Below are 12,961 nucleotides of genomic sequence, written 5' to 3' on the forward strand. Positions count from 1 at the left end.
GAATGATTTTAAGAGATACAGGAATGAGTTCTGAGCAATAAGAATTTTTTACATTTATGCTTCATATATTTAGTGAGAATTCACTTTGTGCCAAGATGTCTAAGGTTTGTGCTGTTGAAGACATAAATGCTGTCTTTCTAGGTCAGTCTATACAGACAATTTTATCCTTTGTCACACTATGAGTTATTTAAATATGATAACGTTTTTATTTCAGAAGCAGAAAAGCAAACATCACAAAGCTGTGATTTTATAAAATCTACGTGAGGTTTTGATTCAATTCACTTTTTTTTTTTTTTTTTTTTTTTTTGAGACGGAGTCTGGCTGTGTGACCCAGGCTGGAGTGCAGTGGTGCAATCTCTGCTCCCTGTAAGCTCCACCTCCCGGGTTCATGCCATTCTCCTGCCTCAGCCTCCCAAGTAGTAGCTGGTCAATTCTTTTTAAAAATTTGTCTCATCTGATAACTCAAGACTTTCCATAAACTAGCAGTAAATAAAGCAAATAAATTATTGAGTGTAGGGAATACATTTAGAACATAGAGAAAAGTATCTCAGGAAGGCCATACAAGATATTTTAGTGCTCATAACTTTGCAGGGTTCAATATCAAAGTCGAGAATAAATGCTTGAATTGATGGATACCTCATTTACTCTGACTTGATTAATTCACATTGTATGCCTGTATCAAAACACCTCATAAACCCCTTAAATATATACACCTACTATGTATCCATAAAAACAAAAAAAAAATTAAATAAAAAGTCAATGTCCATCTATAGTCATAATACTCCAGCCTCAGCCACAATTTTGCTGAGATTTTTCCACATCAATAGCAACTTACAAGGATGAACTTTAAATCGATTTCTCTTGGTCAGATTGCCATTTCCCAAACACTTCCTCACTTCTCTATATTTCATAAGATTTATCCAATTTCCACTAGAATAAAAATTTTAATGAATTTGTAAGGTGACATTTCCATTCATATCTTGGGATTTCATTTACCTCTGACATTTAGAAGTTCCTTTGCTAAGAATACATAACAATGTAATGGCTTACATTCTTAATCCAGGAAGGAAGGAAGGGGAAATACTTCACTGGAGTAAATGTCATTACCTTTAGGCTAAAATATGTTATATGGAATACAATTTTGTGGAATCCTGTCATTTTCAAAATGCTTTCCTGTATTTCAGAAACAACAACAAATAAGCGAACAGAGAACTTACCAAGTGGCAGGCACTGTAGGAGGTGACAACTGCTCATAACAGACCTTCATGTTGCAGCTTGAGCCCATCTTCCCCATCTCATCTCCCAGGACTCAAACTAGCAAATCTCCTTAGGCTACTGTGAGGAGGATGGATTAAAACAGGGAAAAGGCTGAAGCAGGGGGAATTAATTAGGAACCTGTTATAGTATAATTGGGGACAAATTATGACAGCCTGCCTCATTATAGTAGTAGCAAAAATAAATTAAAATGGATAGATTCAAGAAATATTTAGGCAATAGATTGACAGCATCGGGTGGTTAATTGACCTTATTGTGAGAGTTTGTGTGAAAGATGGGAATAAGTGAATAATAAATCTCAGGATTTTGTTTGTTTTTAACATCAACAAATAGGGAGAAAGGTGTGGGACTGCTTGTTCATCTTTAGGCATCTTTAGGCATAAGATTCAGTTACCTGAAGGATAGTTAAGAGGAGATGCTTAGTTAGCATTTAGGTTATAATACAGAAGAGAAATTTTGCTGGATATACAAGTTTGTGAGCAATTAACATGTAATAAAAGTACTGAGATCACCCCAGGTGAGCTTTTGTATTGATAGTGAGGGGAGCCCAGAAAAGACCCCAGTGCCTATAAAAGTGCCTGGCAGATACATAGTTGTCAATTGATAAGTGCATGAAATAATTAACTAATGAAAGAATGAATAGACATAGAGATATCTCTTTCTGATGAACAGATAGATGTATAAACCAGTAAGATCATTCTATGTGCTATAAATGAAGTACTGTGGAAAGAAGTAATATGAAATGTTTCCTACAATAATTCATTAAATTTTATAATAAATACAATAAATTAGTCATGGTAGATTATTTTCTTATTTTAATCATGATATGATTGAGGCCAAGAAGGGTACTTTTGTAAAGCAGCAAAAGTGCAATTTGTAATGATAGAATCAGGACTATAACCAGTTTTCTTTTTTAATATTAAATGAGAATTTATTGAAATAAAGATTTTTTTTTTTTTTTGGAATGCAGAATTCAGAAAAGATAACAAAGGTAGAAGAGGGAAAATTTGCTCTTTGGACTATAATGCAAAACAACGAGAGTCAGAAGGCAGCCCTGCAAATCGAAACCATTTGAAATAAGTGGAGGAAGATCACAGAACCACGGTCCTTTCTGCCTTTCTGAAAGCCAGCAGCAGTATCCCTTTTCAAAGTCACCCTAGAGAGGGCCCAGAATGGACCTTTATCCTGCTAGATTTTCAGACTCCTGGGTCTGTCCTTAGAGAGGTCCCAGAAGGGACTCTTCCCTGCTAAATTTTCAGAGTCCTGGGTCTGTCTCTCGTCAGTGCTAAAACAGCAAGATTTGCATTAATCATCCTGTTCCCCAAATGCATAACCTGAGGTTCCTTTCAGACATTCAGATTGTGGATGGAAATTTTGTTTGGAATTTAAACTGCATAACTAATTGAGGCCCTTTTGCCCTCATAAATCAGAAAACTTCTCTAGAGGAGTTTTAAGTCTCTAAGTTGCATTAATGGGTGTTTTAACATGTCCAAAAGGCAAATATTCTTAATGCAAGCAGTTCCTCTTTTTTCATCCATCAACTAGAAACTCATTCCCATACATTGCTTGTGCATGTGTGTGCTTCTCTCCATCTACTTGAGAAATGTGGGATTAGGTAGAGGGGAGGAGTGATACATTTTTAGTCTAATCAATCGATCTTTCCAGGGACCTCTATGGGATTAGGTTACATAGGACTTCAGGGCATATTTTCTTCTGATCCACATGGACACTGCATTTTATAAAGAAGAAGAGGGACTGATGTTTTCATCACAATGACTGTCATTCTGAAGTCACTGTGTTTTCAGGATAGAGCACAGGATTGCCTTTCAGGAATCCCAAGAGAGGGAATCTCAAGTGAAAGTAATGGTAAATTCACAATAAACTACTGCCAAGAGAATAGAATCTTTTAAATGGAATTCTGTCATCAACACTATTCTGTTCCGGTGTTAATGACAGAATAAAATTCTATTTCCTTGGAATAGAATAACCAACACTTTCAGATTATCTAGGGGAATATCCGTTGTCTACTACGCCCAGATTTTAGGACTTGGAGTTATCTCAGTCTCTTCCCTTTCTAATGAAAATCTCTACGCTTGATGCTGCTGTTACTATTCATGGTACCTCTTCTATTCCCAAGGCCACTGCTTTATTGCAGGCATTTCCAGTGGCCCTGGCCAGAGAAAAGGGGCTCAGATTTAGGGAATCACTCTCAATTATACTGAAATAAATATCATGAGATATTTATTAAGAAATCTTAGTGATGGAGATATTTCTTAAGAACATCAATTTCTTCTATTATCTAGTTATTGGTGCAACCAGCAGGTCTCTGGTTTGTTATTTCATATTCTAGTTTGACCTGCTTTCCAGAAGAAGGGTTTCCTTAAGTTAGTAATAAAGGCCAGTTGTCTTAATAGATATATCCTGAGGGTACCTTAATGTAGACTCTTCCAATTTATTCAAGACTATTGTCATTTGATTCCTACTGACAACTTCAAAGCCTAATAGATACAGGGTAAACTGGTAAAATTGAGTTCCTTAGACTGCAAATTAGTGAGCCAAAAACTGAACCTTGGGCTTTCATCTAGGAGTATCCAAATCTCTTGCTGCGAAGACAATGAATTTCAGACCCAGGCAGTCATAGTTTGAGCTCTCTATTCTCTCCCTCTCTCTCTTTTTTATTTATTTATTTTTTATTTTTTATTTTTTTGAGATGGAGTCTCACTCTGTTGCCCAGGCTGGAGTGCAGTGGCATGGTCTCGGCTCACTGCAGCCTTCACCTCCAGGGTTCAAGCAATTCTCCTGCCTCAGCCTCCCGAGTAGGTAGGATTACAGGTGCCTGCTACCATGCCCAGCTAATTGTTTGTATTTTTAGTAGAGACGGGATTTCGCCATGTTGGCTAGGCTGGTCTTGAACTCCTGACCTCATGATCTGCCTGCCTCAGCCTCCCAAAGCACTGGGATTACAGGTGTGAGCCACCGTGCCCAGCCTGAGCTCTCTATTCTCTAATTGGTAGAAAGTTATTTAATCTCTCTGATTCTAAATATCCTCATTGAACAAATGGGTATAATAATACTCACATTTAAAGTTTTATATAATTATTTGTGATAATGTATATGAACTATCTGGTGCATAGTAAATGTTATTGATATCTTAATTATAATTTTATTATTAATCTATCAAGGATTTGTAGTTATTATTACTACAACTAGTGTTGTGACTGTTGCTACAACTACTATCACTTCTATCACTACAATTACTCTTATGACTACTAATATGACAAGCACCAATCTATTTTTTAGGGTTGTTATGAAAGTGGCTGTATGTAAAGCTCATACATAAGAGCTTGGCGCATTGTACGCACTCAATAACTGTTCCTCTTCCTCCAAGTGACTAGATATATTCAGATTGATGGGGTTGAAGAAGGACAATGGTGTCTATTGTGCTCAGATTTGAGGACCTGGAGTTACCTTATTTTTCTCTTTTTCTGACAAAAGTCTCTAAACTTGATGCTGCTGCTGATATTCATGCAAGCCCTTCAATCCCATGGTCCCTGTGTTATTTCAGGCTTTTATCAGTTCATGCCTGAACTAGTACAATAGCATTGTAATAAAATTTTCTATTTCACTTTTTTTCTGTTTTTAGGCTGTACTTTACTGCCAGATTTAGTCTTCCTCAACTAGCGGTATGTAAGTTTTCACTCCCTAGTTACAAATTTTGAGAGATTCCTTTAAAATTTAAATCCAAACTCCCTGGCATTCAAGACCATAAGACAATTTTCTCCCAATATATCTTTACAACCTTGTACATAAATGCTACCATAAAAATAAGGCTCAAACAATCCACCTCTAAACATGCTCTACAGGCCAAGTGTGGTGTCTAACACCTGCAATTCCAGCACTTCGGGAGGCTGAGGCAGGATAATTGCTTCAGCCCAAGAGTCAAGACCAGCCTGGACAACACAGTGAGACCCCATCTCTATAAATAACAAAAAAAAATAGCCAGGCATGGTGTATCGCACCTGTAGTCCCAGCTACTTGGGAGGCTGAGGTGGGAGGACTGCTTGAGCCCAGGAGGTTGAGGCTGAAGTGAGCCATAATCACACCACTGCACTCCAGCCTGGACACCCAAGCAACAAAGTGAGACCCTGTATCTCTCAAACAAACAAAAACAAAAAACAAAAAGGAAGAAAAGAAGAAGAAAGAAAAGAAAAATAAATAAAAATAGACATATAGACATGCTATAGAGTTATTGAGGGCACACAGTATGCCAAGCACATATATATGAGCTTTACATATAGTGTCTTCCATAACAACCCTATAAAATAGATTGACCATAATTACAGAAGTAGTCATGATAGTAATTGTAGTAGTAGCAGTGATGGCACCGGCCACCTGTCTGGAGCTGCCGCTGCAAAGACAACGGCTGCAGAAGGGGAGGTGCCGCCAGAGCTGCGCACTCAGCAAAGCCAGGGTGGGTGGGAGGCCGGGCGGGGGTAGCTGGGAACAGGCAGGAGACCCGCCTCCTAACGAGTTAAAGGGTAGGGAGCCCCGTGCTTGGGGCACAGCTGCAGAGCTGCCGCCGCAGACCTAGGCATCCCCGTGCTTTCGTGGGGGCCAGGAAGCCCCTGACCCACAGGCTCAGAAGTGCCTTCTTGCTCCCATTCCTGGTCTCTGCCTGCTCCCTGTGCCCACTTCAATTTTGGAGCAAATTTATGGCCAAGCCTGGGTGCTGTTGCAACCTGGCCAGGTGTGCACACGCTCAGGGAGGCGCTGTTACACCAGCTCCCTGCCTCCCCAGCCCCCTTTGGACTTTGGGCACTGATGAGCACGAGAGAGAGGCGAGGAAGCGCTGTGGGCTGCTGGGTTGAGGCCTAGAGGCGCCCTTCAACACCAACAACCTGGGTGCTGTGGAGGGCATGTTGATGGCAGCAAGAGGAGGGCAGGCTACTGGACAGAAAGGGACAGGTCCTAGTGAAGCCCCACCTTCAAGCCAGGGATGGCTTCAATCCTGGAGGTCCCGCCGTCAGTTCCGGTCGGAATCTGTGGCCTGGACTGAGAACTTGTGGTTCTTTTTCCAGGCCCGCCCATGGCTACCCATGGACCAATCAGCATGCACTTTCTCCCTTCTGAACCCATAAAAACCCCCAGACCCAGCCAGACTCACACATAAGTCAGGAGTACCAGCGGCGTTAGGGAGCGGCCCACTGTGGGTCTCCTCAACTTGTTGGGCCAACCTTCCTGAGGAAAGGAGGGACAACCTACCTGCAAAAAGGAGCTACCCACTTCAGGTCTCCTGAGAACTGTTCTGCCACTCAATAAAGCTCTTCTCCACCTTGCTCATCCTCCATTTGTCCGCATACCTCGTCTCCCTGGACACAGGACAAGAACTCAGGACCCGCCTGGCGGGACTAAAAGAGCTGTAACACAAACAGGCCTGAAACACGCTCCCTTGCTTGCCACGTTGCAGGTGACGAGAAGGAGAGAAGAGCCGTGTTCCTTTGGAGAGCCCAGACCTAGGGTCTCCCTGAGCCAGGGCTGTGACACTCTCTTTGGGGCTCTGTGGTTCCTGGCATCTCCAAGCTTCCAGGAGCCACCATGTTCCCCTCATCCAAACAGGTGTCTGCAGCAGAATCCACATGCAGTACGTCTGGTCCAGCTGCAGCCTCATGCAGAGCCACACCTGTGCTGGAGCCTGGAGCTGCCTGCCCCACTGCAGCAGCCGGTATGTCTGGCTGTTGCCGGACCCTGCGCTCGCTCACCCACACACCCCTTGCCACTCCGCGCCTAGCTCTCCCTGGGCAGGCTGGGATCTGGACTGGTGGCTATAGCCAAGCACAGCCTGCCGGGCCAAGTGGGCGGAACAAGCCCAGTGGGCACGAGCAGTACTCAGGCAGAAGGTGCCACCAGCCACAGAGGTTTCTGGCTGATGAAACGACACCTCAAGGATCCCATGACAGCAGTAATAGTAGCTATAGTAGGAGTCATAATAGTAGTTATTGTACTAGCAGACATAGTAGTTGTAACAATAGTTATAGTAGTTGTCTTAATAGCAGTGATAGTAGTCACAGTAACAGTTAAGATCATTGTAGGAACAGTAACTGAAAATCCTTGATTGACTAACAGTATTACAGCTAAGATATTTATAGTACTTACCATGCACCAACCAGTTCACACACATTAATTCTTTGCCTTTTTACCATTTTCCTCCTTTGAGATAATTGTCTCATCTGTCTCTCCTCTTTCTCCTTTAGGCATTTCATCAGTGAAACTATTTCTATCCCTCAAGGGATGTCCCTCCATATCTTTATATCTACCTCTCCTTCATCCTAACTCCACTATTGTGTCTTATCATCATTGTGTTTTGTAAAAGGAAAAAAGAAGACATTCCCTACTTTAAACTTGTCTCCTTCGTATCTAGGACTGACATTCAGAGATGGAGCAAGTTGGACTGCATAGGGACCCACCAGTGAGATTAATGCTATCTGTAAAGAATAGGGATGGCGGCCGGGCTCGGTGGTAATCCCAGCACTGTGGAAGGGCGAGGCGGGCAGATCATGAGGTCAGGCGATCAAGACCATCCTAGCTAACACGGTGAAACCCCATCTCTACTAAAACAAAACAAAACAAAACAAACAAACAAAAAATCACCTGGAAGTGGTGGTGTGTCTGTATTCGCAGCTACTAGGGAGGCTGAGTCAAGAGAATCGCTTGAACTCGGGAGGGGGAGGTTGCAGGGAGCCGAGATAGTGGCATTGCACTCCAGCCTGGGCGACACAGTGAGACTCCATCTCAAAAAAATAAAAAAGGAGTAGGGATGGCTGTGCTGGCCACACTGTGCCTCCATCCACCTTTCCTGACACTCTACTCTATGCTGGCCACTTGGCATGTTTGACTTTCCATCACTGACTGCTCTGAGCTCACCTACTTTTTTGGTCTGTCATTTTTCATATGAACAAATCCCTAACAAAATCTTAAATTTTTATGAAGGGATGTAGGAGGGGTATTATCTATGGATTTTCATGGTATTTTCATATTTGCCATCTTTTCTAATTTAAAATTAAGACATAATATTCAGAGTAGGAAATCTGTAATACACAAAGTTATAAAAAATGATCCTTTATGTAATCACACACAATCCATCTACCTCTAGGACATCATGGTACATACATTTTAATATCTGTCCTTTTAGTTTTATACAATAATTTTTTGTCGATTGTTTATTTTTATTTAGCAAAATAGTGTGAACATCTCAAAAAATACTCATTCTTCGAAAGTGTACATTTTCCAAAAGTGTCCAGTGAAACCTTTTTATATGTATATTTACAAAGTTCATACAGAATACTGTAATTATTTCCTTGTTTTCAGGCAAAACCCCTTTTACTATTTTTATTACTTATTGATACATAATATTTGCACATATTTATGGGGCACATGTAAAATGTTAGTACACACATAGAATGTGTAATGACCAAGTCAGGGTATTTAAGATATACATTACCTGGAACATTTACCATTTCTTTGTCTTGAGAACGTTTCGTATTTTTCTTCTAGCTATTTTGAAATATACAACATATCGTTAACTGTTAACCTTCTGCGCTGTCAAACACTAGAATTTATTCCTTCTGTCTAACCATGTACTTTTAAATGGATGCATAGATCATAATTTACCCTTATTTTTGGTCATTGAGAGTATACGTGGAGTGTATACTTATTTAGGACAGAGTGAGGATTAGGGTTAGTAGAGCCTCTGCCTTCCCTAGTTCTTCATTATCCTGTTTGCACACAAGCATTAGTACATAATGCTTTTCTGTGTCTCACCATTAGCTTTCAAAACTTTGTATGGCAAAGAAAAACCCACCCTTGTGTTTATTCACAGAACTTGCTTCCTAACAGGTATCTGTGGATGTTCCAATGTCCCCTTATCCCATCTCCAGGACCTTCCTATTTCCAATTGCCTTTCTCTGATCTTCTCTAGTAGTGATATTTATATGCTGGAAACTGTGCTAAAGGTTTTCTATAAGATATATTATATATATATTTTTTAATTCTCACAGCTTTGAGAGACAATTATTATACTTTTACATTCTCTCATGCCGTCCCCTCTCACCCCTAATCTTAGAGGATGTACCAATTTGCATGCTGGTTTAGAGAGAAACAGAGGGCTATATGTTTGAGTCTAAGCCTGGAAACTGTTTGCCTTGGAAGACTTTCACTGAATGTGCTAAGAAGAGAAACCCCTCTGCAGACACACACAGGCGTTCTGCAGTTTCCCACTTTCTGGTGCAGCTCTGGCCTTTTAAGGGCTTTAAGGGCTTTGGCTAAGGCGAGAAGAATCTGTCATTTCTTCCTGAGGCTCAGAATGGGCAATTATAAATTGTTCTTGACAAGTTTAAACAGGTCAAAGGAGCTTTTCTCAGATTTGGGGAATCCCTAAATGATTTTTTTAATACAAATCTTTTTTTTTTTTTTTAATGATACAACATTATACTCACAGTTCTTGCTTTTTAGGGCTCTGTTTGCATTGTATATTTTTTCCTGTTTTGAATATCCAAAGCTGGAAAGTTTGAGGTTTGTATTCTGCCAGGGCACTCTGAGTAGAACTTGAAAGTTTGGCTGGAGAGAGCTAACATAGCCTTGATAGTTTTCACCCAGTCATTCTACAAACGATTATTTCGAAAAGAGGATCTCAAGATCCCTCAAATGTGGAGTCACCAGATAAGATACAGATGCCCAGTACAATTCCAATTACAGATAAACAACAAATAATTTTTAGTATTTATGTAAGTATGACTCATGTCAGTTGGGATACACTTATGCTAGAAAATTGTTATTTATCTATATTTTTTATTTGCTAAATTCTGCAAACTTATCCAAGTGTTTATAATTAACTGCACTGGTGAAAACACCAAATAAGGAAGGTGGCCTAATATTTCCTGAGGACTGTGTTAATATCATTTCATGTAATCTTTCTAACAATACAATGATATACACATCATTAATTCTATGCAACAGAAAAGAGAATTGAGCTTCAGGGAGTTTTAAAATTTTGGCCCAAATCACACTATTGGTGAGTGGCAGATCTGTGAGTTAAAGACAGGTCATCTGACTCCAAAACCCACCTTCATTCCAATTCGCCTAAGGTGTTTAAAATGTGTTAGGAACACTGAGCAGCCCTTGCTTCCCCACGAAGCAAGCAAATACCTAGAAAGCTGACCTGAAGTGCCTGGGGCCCACGTTTCAGGTTCACAATGTAATTATAGTGCTTGGCATTCAATGCAGACACACACATCATCATTCTAATTAAGCAACTGTCTTAATTATCAGGTTCTCCAGGGAGGCTGCTCTGCCAAGTCTGGTATTCCATGAATAGATCTGAAAACAGACATTATCTCTTCTCCCAGTGAAGAGAGAGTGATGAAGGCTCAGGACAAAAGGAGGCAGTGGGATGATGCCACCAAGGGACCATTCTGAAGAGCCATCAGCAAAAAGCAGCCACACCTGCTTACACGGCTCTGGGAAAAATGATCTGAGCCCTGACATGGAACTTAGATGCAATAAAGTCCATTGTATTAAGCCTTCTCTAGCACTCCTCCCAAAACAGAGAGGCAACAGTTCTGTTATGTTTTGTTTGGTTTGGTCTCCCTCATCTCATCAATGAGTTTTTTTAAAAAGAAGAATTCGGTACTTTCTTTAAAGGTGGTACAATTGGCTTTTATTCTAGTCTGTTTTTTCCTTCCTAAGGGAGGAGCATCCGTCTTGTTAACACAGGACCCCAAACTATCTGATCAGAAAGAAAATAATTCAATCTGCTGTTTGAATTGACTTCCAGCAGCATCTTAAATTTTAACTGGCCCCCTGCCTAAAACAACCCCAAATTATATGTCTTCCACACACCTCTCACCACCACCATCACCACTGCCCCTACAACCACTCTAAGCATAGCACACATGGCGAACATACCATGATATTGAATGCTAATCTCACTCTTCCTTCTCTTAATCTGATCTTACTCAGGTTCTGAAAGTGGACGCTGAAAACAATTTTTTTTTTTTTTTTTTTTTTTTTTTTTTTTTGAGATAGAGTTTCACTCTTGTTGCCCAGGTTGGCGTGTAGTGGTGCAATCTCGACTCACCGCAACCTCCGCTTCCCGGGTTCAAGTGATTCTCCTGCCTCAGCTTCCCAAGTAGCTGGGATTACAGGTGTGCGCCACCGTGCCTGACTAATTTTGTATTTTTAGTAGAGACAGAGTTTCTCCATGTTGGTCAGGCTGGACTCGAACTCCCGACCTCAGGTGATCCACCTGCCTTGGCCTCCCAAAGTGCTGGGATTACAGGCATGAGCCACCACACCTGGCCACCTCACTGAAAACATTTTAAAGGAGAAATAGGTTGCCAATTATCCATAAAGATGAGAATTATCTGGCAGCCTTTTGGTTAGATGCAGACTATGACTATAGAGCTAACAAAAACAAACACGATGAGCACTAGATATCTGCCAGGCATTGTTCAGAGCCCCTTTTTGTCTCAGTTGATCCTTGCTGTAGGTCAGGAATCAACAAACTAAGCTTTCACCACTTGTCAGGTGTAAAGCCATGTCAGTCTGACTCCCAATGCCACACTGTTAGCCACTCTTCCACACTGCCTGCTCCAACTATTTCAAGAAGGAGAATGTTTTCCAGTTAATAGGTTAAGTTAATAGTTAAAACTGAAGGAATCCCTTTGCTTTTAGCTTTTATTATTAACCAAAACTTGAAAATATTTATCTTCCCCCAATGATATCTCTATTTAGAATATTAGAATGGATATTTGGTACTTAGCCTTCTATTTTCCCGGATGAGTAATATTTTGAGGCCTGTGCAGTTGTCTAAGCTACCGATCATTCTGTTTCATACCAAGAGGGAGTTTCTATGCTCTTCCATGTTGGGCTGGCCTTGTAAGTTTATTTTAATATGGTATTAGCATCCATTGTCACCACTAACTGCTATTTACTAAGAAAGCACACAGTGCCTGCCCTGTACATCAGAGACACACTTGATAGAGCTTACTCTTCACTAGGAAGCAAGAGGCAAAAATATGAATTAGCTTCTTTTTATGCATGTGAAGATGCTTGTCTGTCTTTACTACTTCCCAGGAACACTGCCAATGAGGAATGCTCTGGAATTCTAATCTATTAGCACTAAATAACATAATAAAGCTGACATGAACACGAATGACAGGATGTAGTTTACACATCCTGGTATTAATGTCAAGAGCCTGAGCATGAAAGCAAAGGATTAACCACTTCTTCTTTGGGAGTCTTGTTCCATCACTCTCTGTGCATAAGTTCACCTGTAGAAAAATGAGATTTGGAATTAGGCTTTAGGAGTCACTGAAGGGTGATCAGTAGAGGACAAATGCTTTCCCTTGAGAAAGTCCTGGAAACTCCGAGCTCAATCTCTGCTCTTGATCACCTTGCTCTCTTCGTTGGTTGGTTGCTTGCTTTCCTCCTTAATAATTCTGAGGTTCTGAGTTTTTCACATTCCCCATGTTTATCTTGCAAAAAAAAAAAAAAAAAAAAAAATGCATGCATGTCACTTTATTGTAATATTTACTTTATTGCAGTGGTCTAGAACTGGACCTGCAATATCTTGGAGGCATACCTGTATATCTTTACATCATCCCATATTTCTCAGAGGTTTGCTTCATTT

The 12,961-nt window shown here is 40.6% G+C and overlaps 1 long non-coding RNA gene across 1 annotated transcript in view; it reads right to left on the minus strand.

The window, feature by feature from the left end:
• The window catches only part of LOC108531674 (uncharacterized), a 70,666-nt gene extending 64,330 nt beyond the window's left edge, over positions 1 to 6,336 (minus strand). Inside the window, exons 1-2 of the long non-coding RNA XR_001886239.1 lie at positions 6,259 to 6,336; positions 1,218 to 1,335 (exon numbers count right to left, since the gene is read on the minus strand). This is a non-coding gene — a long non-coding RNA (uncharacterized LOC108531674). The remainder of the gene's footprint in view (positions 1 to 1,217; positions 1,336 to 6,258) is intronic.
• Positions 6,337 to 12,961: the final 6,625 nt, after the last annotated feature.

This window comes from Rhinopithecus bieti, unplaced genomic scaffold, assembly GCF_001698545.2.
Source record: "Rhinopithecus bieti isolate Rb0 unplaced genomic scaffold, ASM169854v2 scaffold_9696, whole genome shotgun sequence".
NCBI classification, from domain to species: domain Eukaryota; kingdom Metazoa; phylum Chordata; class Mammalia; order Primates; family Cercopithecidae; genus Rhinopithecus; species Rhinopithecus bieti.